Source organism: Pipistrellus kuhlii, unplaced genomic scaffold, assembly GCF_014108245.1.
Source record: "Pipistrellus kuhlii isolate mPipKuh1 unplaced genomic scaffold, mPipKuh1.p scaffold_m20_p_13, whole genome shotgun sequence".
Taxonomy (NCBI): Eukaryota; Metazoa; Chordata; class Mammalia; order Chiroptera; family Vespertilionidae; genus Pipistrellus; species Pipistrellus kuhlii.
Window position 1 is genome coordinate 12900258 of NW_023425438.1, and position 11014 is coordinate 12911271.

Here is an 11014-nt window from a genome sequence, read left to right on the forward strand (position 1 = left end):
GCATTGCCGCCGCGCTTCCATTGGGCGACGGCGCGGGAGAGGGCGGTGCCTCGGAGAGATGGTCGCCGGCCCGGATCGCTTTCCACCCGCTCTCCTCCCCCTGAGCTTGTCCGGCCGAGACCTCTCCGAGGCTTCGGTCTTTTCGGTCTCAACTGGGGCTCATCTCTGTCCACTCGATCCATTCCAGGTGCCCCGGGAGGTTCCGCTGGACGAAGGGAAGGCCTTCTCCCTCTCTTTGAAGGCGCCATGACAGTTGCTGTCCGACTAAAAGACAAAAGGAGCCAAAGAAGTAGCTTCAGTTCTGGAGGAGCGCCCACCCACTTTCATTCTTTGGGGAGACTTCGCAGAGCTCCAGTTATTCAGAAAGCTTTAAAAATTTACTGAACACATTAACGCTGAACACAGTTGATGTTTTGTGATTGCATAGCACTGATATTTGCCAAAACTTTGTCAAAGCTTTTCACAGATGTTTATCTCATTTGCCCCTCATAAGAAATTGAAATTATCATTCAATGATAGTGGACAACTGCAAAAAACTGAACCAGAGGCATTAAGCTATTTACCGAAAATTGGTAAGCGTCAAATCCAAAACAGTAAGACTCATCTAATAAGACTTCCTTGAAAAGAAGTTTCGGGGGGAAAGACTCTGGGAGACCCCGTAGATGTGCTAAAACCAAACCCAAAGCCTGAAGGATAGCAGTTCACTCTGCCCTTAGACACCTATTATGGAGGGAGGAGGATAAACCCATCATCAGAACTTGGGAATGTCGTAATCACCAAATTTCATTATCCTTAAAGGGAATTTCTAGGTCTACTTAGAGGAAAAAAGGAAGCTGGCAAAAGCCTCTCCTTTTCTCATCTCTTCACTTCAAAATACTGATTTTAAAAACCAACCTTTCATCCTTACCATCAAAAGAGAAGGTTCTAACACTTAGACATCTGCTGTAAGTTATGGACCTTGTTTTGGATTTACCCACCAAAGTTGACATACAATTTCAGGTAGTTGACATTATAAATACTTGTCCTAATCTCAAAGAAAAGATGTTTCTCCTCTCCTGATTAACCTCTTCTGTGAGCTCCAAAGCAATTGGAACACTTGGCCTGTGGGTATACTCTAATTAAATATCAGTTGATTTTTTTTTTAAGGGAGGACTAGGAGCTTCCCTTTTCTGTAATGTATTTTTATTGATTTCAGAGAGGAAAAGAGAGGGACAGAGAGAAACATCAATAATGAGAGAGATTCACTGATTGGCTGCTTTCCGCATGCCCCACAATGGGAATCAGGGGGCATGTGCTCTGACTGGGAATAGAACGGTGACCTCCTGGTTCATAGGTCAATGCTCAATCACTGAGCTTCGTCAGCTGGGCTGATAGTATTCTTATAGTTTCCCATTGCATTCTCTCTGGGCCATAGCATTTACAACCTTCCATTTTCAATTAGCTCCTTTCAGACATGCAGAAGACCCTTAGAGTTTAGCAGATACACACCTGTGGGGGAAGAAGAAGGGAAAGGTGTAGGTGGTGCCAGAACAAAATTTTTCAATTATACTGTAGTCCATCTTATATTTTTGTTATTGTTGTTAATCCTCACCAGAGGATTTTTAAAATATATTTTCTTGATTTCTGACAGGAAGGGAGCGGGAGAGAAATATCAATGATGAGAATCATTGATAAGCTGTTGCCTGCATGCTCCTTACTGAGGATCTAGCACCCTGAGCATGTGCCCTTGCCTGGGATTGAATCCAGGACCCTTCCATCCGCAGGCTGACACTCTAACCCTTGAGCCAAACCAGCTAGGGCCATTTTCTTTTCTTTATTGTTGAAAGTATTACAACTATCGCCCCGTTCCCCTCCCATTGATCCCCTCCTCCCACCAGAGGATATTTTCTCCATTGCTTTTCAGAGAGAGTGAAAGGGAGGGTGGGAGGGGGAGGAGAGCGAGCGATAGAAACATCATGTGAGAGACTCTGACTGGTTGCCTCCCCCAAATGAACGCACTGCGGGGGAAGGTAGAGAAACCGAAACCCAGTTAGTGCCCTTGGCCAGAAATCAAACCTGAGACCCTTCTGTGCACTGCCGACATTTAAATTACTGAACCATGCCGGCCAGGGCACCAGCTTATTTTTCTTTTACGATTTGTATCTTTGGTGTTGTATCTAAAACCGCCTGCCCTAGCCAGTTTGGATCAGTGCATAGAGTATTGGCTTGTGGACTAAAGGATTCGATTCCGGTCAAAGGCACATACCTGGGTAGCAGACTTGTGGACTAAAGGATTCGATTCCTCGTCAGGGTGTGTGTAGGAGGCAACCAATCGATGTGTTTCTCAAACACCGATATTTCCTTTCTGTCTTACCCTCTCTCTTCCACTCTCTAAAAAAACAAACAAACAAAAAAATCAATGGAAAATATCCTTACGTGAGAAGTAAAAAAATAAAAAAATAAAAATATAAAATAGCATCACGGTAACCAAGGTCATGAAGGCTTTCTCCTATGTTAAGTTCTAGGTTTTACAGTATTACACTTTACATTTAGGTCTATGATTCACTTTGAGTTAATTTTGTGAGGTGTGTAAGGTTTGTGCTTAGATTTAATTGGTTTTCTTTTTTTTTTAAATTGTTATTTTTGAGAGAGAGAGAGAGAGGGGAAGGAGGAGGGATTGCGAGATAGAAACATCAGAGAGAAACAGCAGCGACCAATCAGCTGTCTCCTGCTCACCTCCCACTGGGGATGGAGCCCACAACCTGGGCATGTGCCCTGACCAGGAATCAACTCATGACCTTTTGGCTCATGGGTCCATGGCTCAACTACTGAGCCCCACAAGTTAGGCTAGATTCATTTTTCACATGTGGGTGTCCAGTTGTTCCAGCACTATTGTTTTCATGTTTATTGCCCAGTTGCATTTCCTCTTCAGTTTGCCTTTCAAATTCTGGATCGATTATTTTTTTTCTTATTGGCTTCTAAGAGTTCTTTGTATATTAGGAGGAAATTCCCATTGTCACCCCAATCTCCTACAATGTGAATCCCATTCTATATCACTGCTAAAGCTTTACTCATGTATTTAAACTCCTACTCCTGCTCCTTTCACATGCCTCACCCTACAGGACCTCTCTATTAGGATTTGGGGCTGAGCAGCATGTTCTGAAAATTCTTTTACCTTTTATAATACTGATTTATTTCATTTCTTTCTCAACTTGTCCCAATTTCTTTTTAATATATTTTATTGATTTTTTTACATAGAGGAAGGGATAGAGATGGAGAGCTAGAAACGTCGATGAGAGAGAAACATCAACCAGCTGCCTCTTGCACACCCCCTACTGGGGATGTGCCCGCAACCAATGTACATGCCCTTGACCGGAATCGAACATGGGACCTTTTAGTCCCCAGACCGACGCTCCACCACTGAGCCAAACCGGTTTTGGCCCCAATTTCTTTTTATTTATTTTTATTTTGTTGTTAATTCTCACCTGAAGATACTTTTTTCATTGATTTTTAGAGAGCGTGAAAAGGAAGGAGAGAGAGAAAAACATTGATATAACACCTCAATTTGTTGGCTCCCACAGCCACCCAGCAGGGGATCAAACCCCAGGCATCTACCCTTGGCTAGGAGAACCTTTAATGTGAGGTCCAGTTCTAACCAGTGAGCCACACCAGCCAGGGCTCTCCTCTACCTTTAATTTCTATTCTTTTCTCCTATTAATATGCCCAGAGTTGTATTCTTTCTTTTTATACCATCCTTTAGAAAATATATCCATTGATGAGTTTCCAATATATCACCTGAATTATATTCATCTCTAGCACTTCATGCCCAAACGCCAAAATAATAGTGGATGCTCCATTATCACTTCAAACTTAATTTTCCTAAAGATTTCAATTGCAAGTCAGGAATCCCCCAAAAGAGCCAATTTATTGGGAATAAAAGATAGATGGATGGGTGAGAGAGTGGAAGACTTCTTATATACCCATTTTTGCCTTTTGAATAATTAAATGATTGTAAAGAAAGGCAATGCCTTAAAACTACCCATGTTTATTTGTCTAATTCTAAGCTTCCCAATTGACCTGCTGACCTCATTTTCCAAGTAAATTATAGCTTTGCATTGTCACATCTATAAATGTATAACTTTACTAAAAATCACTGAATTCACAGTAAGTGAATCTTATAGTGTTAAAATTATTCCTCAATAAAACTGTCCAGAATCTTTCAAGATTTGGGTTTTCATAGATCAAGGCAATTGGCAAATCTGTTGGGTTTTTGCTCTAAGCTTTTCTTCTTCAATATGAGACTCACTAATCATGCCTCCAATCTGATCATCCTTCCAGGGAAGTAATGTGGTTCCTTTCTTTGAAAAAGAGCCTCTTTTCAAAATTAAGGCATAATCAAAGGTAATGCTCCTTTGCCTCAAGCTTGGCATTTACACTTCTGTAGAGCCTCAAACTAAGAGAATCCTAGATTTCTTGGTAATGGTGAATTATCTGAGGTACACGTACTTAAAAGGTACACATTCCCAGGATCTTCCTTGGATTAACTGGGGGTGGGGATAAGGTGGGGGAGGGAGGGGAGGTCTTGAGTATCTGTATATCTAAGAATCTCAAGGTGACGCTGATGCAAATAGCCTGGTTTATAACCATCCCCCCAACTCATGCCTTATCCCTGTCTAGGAATGATTCCTTGTGATATTGCCTCATAAGTTAGGTCTCTCTGAGCTTCATTATGAAATGGGAACATTATTTAGCTCTATACCTCTGTCATGTCATAAGAAATTGAGTCAACTTCTAAGATAAACATAATAAATAGGGCCATAGGGGAATAAAATAACAAACAGTCCACCTAAATTAAGAATTCACCTGAGATTATCTGATTTCCACAATTGCATTTAATTATGTTAAAATCAAATGTGTTCTGTATTTTGCTCTGTGTTTTACTGGGAGGGAAGAACAGTCCAGATGACTGAACTGTCCCTTTCTCTGACTCACCAGTCCAGGAAGAAAGTCTTGGACCATAAATCCTGTGATTTTCCACTGCAGGTTATGTCACTTTTTAACAGTAAGAGTTGAAGATTTCCAACATAGGTGTTATTTTTCTGTCCTTTAACCTCACCTCTGGCTTTTCAGTTTGAAACTTAATCTTTGTTTTTACAAAGTTTCTTACTTCCAGAAGAGAGTAAATGAGAAAACTAAAGAGAGAATCAGGTAAAAACACTTTTATTTTTTGGAGCAACCTTGGGAAGAGAGTGACAAAACAAGGAACTCCTTGCCTGGTTTGTTTGGGACTAAGAGAAACAAAATAGTGAAATTAAAAAGTAACGCATCGCTTCTCGGCCTTTTGGCTAAGATCAAGTGTAAAAAGTTAGTAACAACTCTAAACTGGGTATAATTGGAGACACAAGAATATAGCATAGCCCTAACTGATTTGGTTCAGTGGATAGAGCGTCAGCCTGAAGACTGAGGGTCCCAGGTTCGATTCCGGTCAAGGGCATGAACCTTGGCTGCGGTCACATCCCCAATAGGGGTTGTGCAGGAGGCAATTGATTGATGTTTCTCTCTCATCGATGTTTCTAACTCTCTATCCCTCTCCCTTCCTCGCTGTAAAAAATCAATAAAATATATTAAGGAAAAAAAAAGAATATATAGTATATAGCTAGGAGAGAGGGACAATAGATTGAGAGCCCCAACATAGGAGAGTTGTGAAAGAAAATAAAGAGAATGATGATAAAACAGTTTGAAAACAGATGAGTTTTTAAAGTATTGATGAATGACATTAGTCCTCAAATATTAAACGTAAGCTTTTAGTACTGAAATAAGCAAATGCTAAAGCACATCATAGTGATATTTACATAACATCAAGGATAAAGAGAAAATTGTAAAAGATATCAGAGATGGGAGAAAAAACAGATTACCTATGAAACAGCAGTCAGACTGATAAAAAGACTTTCTTGTAAACCTAGAATTCCATGAAGGCAAAATGCATTTGATATAGCAGAAATAATTAAGGTATTTTTAAAAAGCACCCACACAATCTCACTGAAAGACGTATTTATAAATAACAACTTACAAAAATGATTGGGAAAACTTACACTCTGGCCATGATGGTATAACAGGAATGAAATTTACCCTCCTGCCTTAATCATCCAGAAAACTGGATAGAATATAGCTATATAAAATAGTTTTATAGTTATATAAAATAGATATAAAATAGTTTTCAGACATTGGATAACAGGTAGCACTGGATGGTGATCCCTGAGAGAAGGGAAACAAATTAAGTATAGCCTCAGTACTGTCTAGAAAGAGTTTTCAGGCCACTTGTAGAGAGAGGAAACCCAAACCCTCACTGCATTGAGAAGAGTTTGGAGTTGAGGAAGGCCAAGGTGGCAAGCATTTTCAGGGCAAAGTGCCAGCAAGGATGGAGCTACACAGAGAGAGAACAATGAAGTTCTGCAGAAAGATTTTGAGATGTTGGCTGAGCACTGAGCTAAAACATACATGAGGAAACTATCATGTCACAGTTGAGGAAAGAACCGTTTAAGAGTAGGTGGAACAGTCAGTGGAGAGAAAGCTATTCTGGTGGGCGAGGTAGCAGGCAAGATTCAATTGGCAGATTTCCTTATTTTGCTCTTTCTGTTCTAGCAAATTGTAGAGCCAAGTAATTACAAATATGAAGTCATTTGATTCTTTGAACATGAGCCTCAGTTAAGAACGTTTGTCCTCCTTACAACTATAAGAAACAGCAGGAGCTTTCTAAGTACTATTAGGGTTCTCTTGGGCCAGTCTGGCAGACTGAACTTGTGTGTCCTCAGTTCTTAGCAGCCAGCATGGCAAGGGAGTTCTCTTACAAAGGACTTGGAGGGATCTCTAAGGAATGATTAAGTGTGGCCACAGAATCTCTCTGGAAATCACTATTGCCTTTGCCAGCTGACCTTGCTCCTAAACCACTGTTACTCTCGAACTTTGCCACCTCTTACTTCAGGCTCTGCACATGGCCCCATCCCAGTGAACATAGATCTCCTCACTTTATTCTCCAAAGCTCAGCTTAGTCCAGGCTATTTATTTATTTATTTTAAATATATTTTATTGATTTTTCACAGAGAGGAAGAGAAAGGGATAGAGAGTTAGAAACATCAATGAGATAGAAACTTCGATCAGCTGCCTCTTGCACACCCCCCACTGGGGATGTGCCCACAACCAAGGTAACATGCCCTTGACCGGAATCAAACCCGTGACCTTTCAGTCCACAGGCTGACGCTCTATCCACTGAGCCAAACCGGTTTCGGCAGTCCAGGCCATTTAACAGGACACAAAGGCACAGACTTTAAAAAAGAAGCGTAGTCCACAACTGCCACTAGACGTGACCATACTTCAGCTTCCTGATAAGGCAGAACCAGCTCAGCCTGCCCACTTTCCTCAACAGGAATCTCTAGACTGCCACATCTTGGAATCTTAATGCTGGCACGAGACCAGAGGGACTCTTTCTTTTCCATTTGAAGGCCTGCTTATTTCTACTCAGAGTATCCGACCGAGGGACTATCTTCTTCTTAGAGGGGAAAACTCACCTTCACTTTGGCCTGCTTGATGCAATCCCAGGAGTTACTGGTACTTTCCAGACTTGGGATAATTTGGCTTTTATATGACACCGCTTTGCGACATGCCCGTGATTCAGGCTAGTCTGTGGACTTATGTGAGGAGTGGAGATAAGGTTGGCATTCACTCTTGAGGGTGGCTTCAGTTTTGTGAACACCTGTGAGAAAACACTTGGATAAAAACATACATAGGTTCTCCTAAAAAATAAGGATTTTAAGAAACATTCCAGTCTTATAGTCTCATTTAAGGGAAATAAATGATCTCTCTTTTCCTTCAAGACATTTCTGTGAAAGACATAATTTATATTACTAATACATAAATTAACTCCAGCAACTCAGTCTGAAACATCTGAATTTTTATTAATGGTCATTTCACAATTATCTTTAGGATAAAAATGACTATTTTATGTATGGTTAGACAGTCCATTCTGGTGATATCCTTCAGAAAAAGACTGCTAAAAATGAATTTATGTCTTGCCTTCTAGAGATACAAAACAGCAACTGATTTTTTAAAAAGTTTTATTTATTGAAAACTTAAAATATATATGGACCTAGTCCAGAACTTCAGAAATGGACTCTTTGCCCTTTCTCTTCTGGTAACTTCAAAATATCTGTATTCCTTTTCTCTTAACCCTAAATCTTGTCCCCACAGTTTGCCCCTACTCCCTGGACTGATTTTTCACCTTTAATCACATATAGGAAGGTATATGGCATCAAAACTGCTGTGCTTCCAAGGCAATATATATAGTATATATTTTAAGTATATTTTCTTGATTTTTCACAGAGAGGAAGAGAGAGGGATAGAGAGTCAGAAACATCAATGAGAGAGAATCATCGATCAGCTGTCTCTTGCACACCCCCACTGGGGATGTGCCCGCAACCAAGGCACATGGCCCTGACCAGAATCGAACCTGGGACCCTTCAGTCCTCAGGCCGACACTCTATCCACTGAGCCAAACCGGTTCCGGCAAGGCAATATTTTATGACTAGTATAATGTCATCAGAAACAGTATGTGAAGGAATTATATGAAGGGTCAAAAACAGAATTAGGAACCCTAGGATAAGTCTGGGTGAGTGGGGGGAAGTCTGGGAGGACCTACTTTCCAACTTCTCTTTTCTCATTCTCTCCTCACTTAGCATCTTCCATATGAAGGCTGAGTTTCTCAATGTGTGGTCTGTTACCTTTTGGGCGTCTTGAATTTCCAAGGCACTATGAGGCTTCTATGAGAATTTTAAAACTTTGTGCTTTAAGTCATACAATATATTAGCATATTTTAGATTATCTAGATTAGCACCTTATATTTTTGAGTGATCTTATGTTTAAGTTTACAATTGAATGGGTGTCACATTATACTCTGAAGTTAGCATGTAACTATTTTTCTAATTTTTTTAAAATTAAATTATTATCTGTGTACATATCTTACCATTGTCTCCCCCCCCCAAAAAAAAAAAAAAAAAAAAGTTAGCATGTAATTTTAAAGGCAATGTTCCCCGGACTCTCATGAATCCCTTGGGGCCGGCAGGGGTTTCTCAGTGGGTCACTATTTCTCATGTTTGAAAAAACACTGGCTTACACCACCTTCTCTTTTCTTTCCCATATGAAAGGTAACTGGAAAGAGGCTCATGAGTAGCTAATAGAAAAAGACAAAAAAGGTTTTTGTTGTTTTAATCAAGTCTTTTGGACAAATAGGCTACTGGCCTTCGACAAAAAAGGTTTTTAAAATATCTAGTGTATTTCAGTTTATCTTAAATGTTTGACCAATTGAGAGACAATATAAGCAACCTAGTGATTTGTTTAAATATATAACAAATTCTCAGAATTATTTTATTGCCTATCACACCAAACCAATCCCATGCTTTTATATTCCTTGCTGTGGAATAAACGTGGTGTATATTTTACAGACCCTTTTTTTCATTCAAGGCAGTCCCTAAAGTACATGTTTGCTGCTTCTTTCACTGTGTTCCATTAATCAGATTTTGAAACTCATAAAGATGGAATCAGGAGAAATCAATCTGTGAGTATGATGGTGTTTGGGTTTTTCAAAGAAAATTGCTTTTGCTCCCTACCAAAGCATGAAAACTTTGTGTCCTTGAAAGTGTACTGTAATGTTTTTTGGGGGAAATGGGGTTGGACTGAGGATAATCTTCATATTCTTGTCTCTTTTCCCATCTCTTTCCACAAGCCCCTTTAGTATCGTCATTTCCATTCTCTGAGACACCACTGCCCACCAAGTACCTCATTTTTTCCTACAGTCATGTTTTCTTTTCCACCTTTTTCCTTGTCTATTTTTCTTCCACTTTGTTTCAGGCAATCGTCCATTTTTGTGTGAACATAATTGCGTAATTTAATGTTATTCCTCTCTCTTATTTACTACAGTATGTGTTTATGAATACTTAATACATGGCTGTATTTTGGTTGAATAATAATACAACAATGCAAACTTCAAACTTTATATTCAGCTCCTCTTATCCTTAAAGCAATCTGGAAAAGTAGATAGTGTTTTATAGATGAGGAACTGAACCTGAGAGAGAATAAGTAACTGTGAAAGACCTCATAGGTAATATATGTCAAAACTCATGCTTTTTTCATTCTTAGGAAAAAAAAAAACTGGTATTCTCTTTACACTGCCTTCGTCAGAGATCTCATGTAAGTCACTACAGGCCTAATTAACATCTTCCTCTACCCTCATAGTCTAACTTCAATCCAGTGTTTTCAATGTTTGTATATCCAGTTGTCACCTTAAACTGAACCCCCCTTTTTCTCCCCAAACTAGCACCCTCCCACCAACACTCTATTTTCAGTTAATGGCTCCACCCATTTTTGTTATATTCAGGATCAAAACCTTACTGTTCATATATTCAACAAATACTTAAACACTGTTGAGCACATAAAGGAAATGTGCTCGGGGTGCTGAGGTATACAAGTTTGATGGTATTTCTGCCCTCATAAAGGCTTATTGTCTGCCAGGAAAGACCAGTGGAGACCCAGACTAGAGTAGGGAGATTGGAGACTTCCTGGAGGAAGTGATGCTACAGGTGGGTGAGGAGGTTTACTCTGTGGCTAAAAGCACATAAAGAGAAAGCAGGGCTTCCGAGGAACCCAGAGAGACATGGCTGAAGGCCTGAGTTGCAGTAGAATTGCGAAGTGGAAGAGATGCTAGAATTTGGTTCCAGCATGAAGGGTCTGGTAAACTGTGTGAAGGAATTTGGAGGTCTCTGAAGAGGCAGGAGGGAGCCATTGGTTTTCTGTTTCAAAAGAAGCAAACTGCTCATGGTGTGGAGAAATTTTTCCCTTTCCTTGAATCCAACCTATTGCTAAATCCTGTCGATTTCTTATGGTCTAATTCCCACTTTTTATCTTTATCTTTTTTCCCACTGCCACCACCCTGGTCCCAGCCCTTGTCACCTCGGGCTTAGATGAAAGTCCCTTCACCAGTTATTCT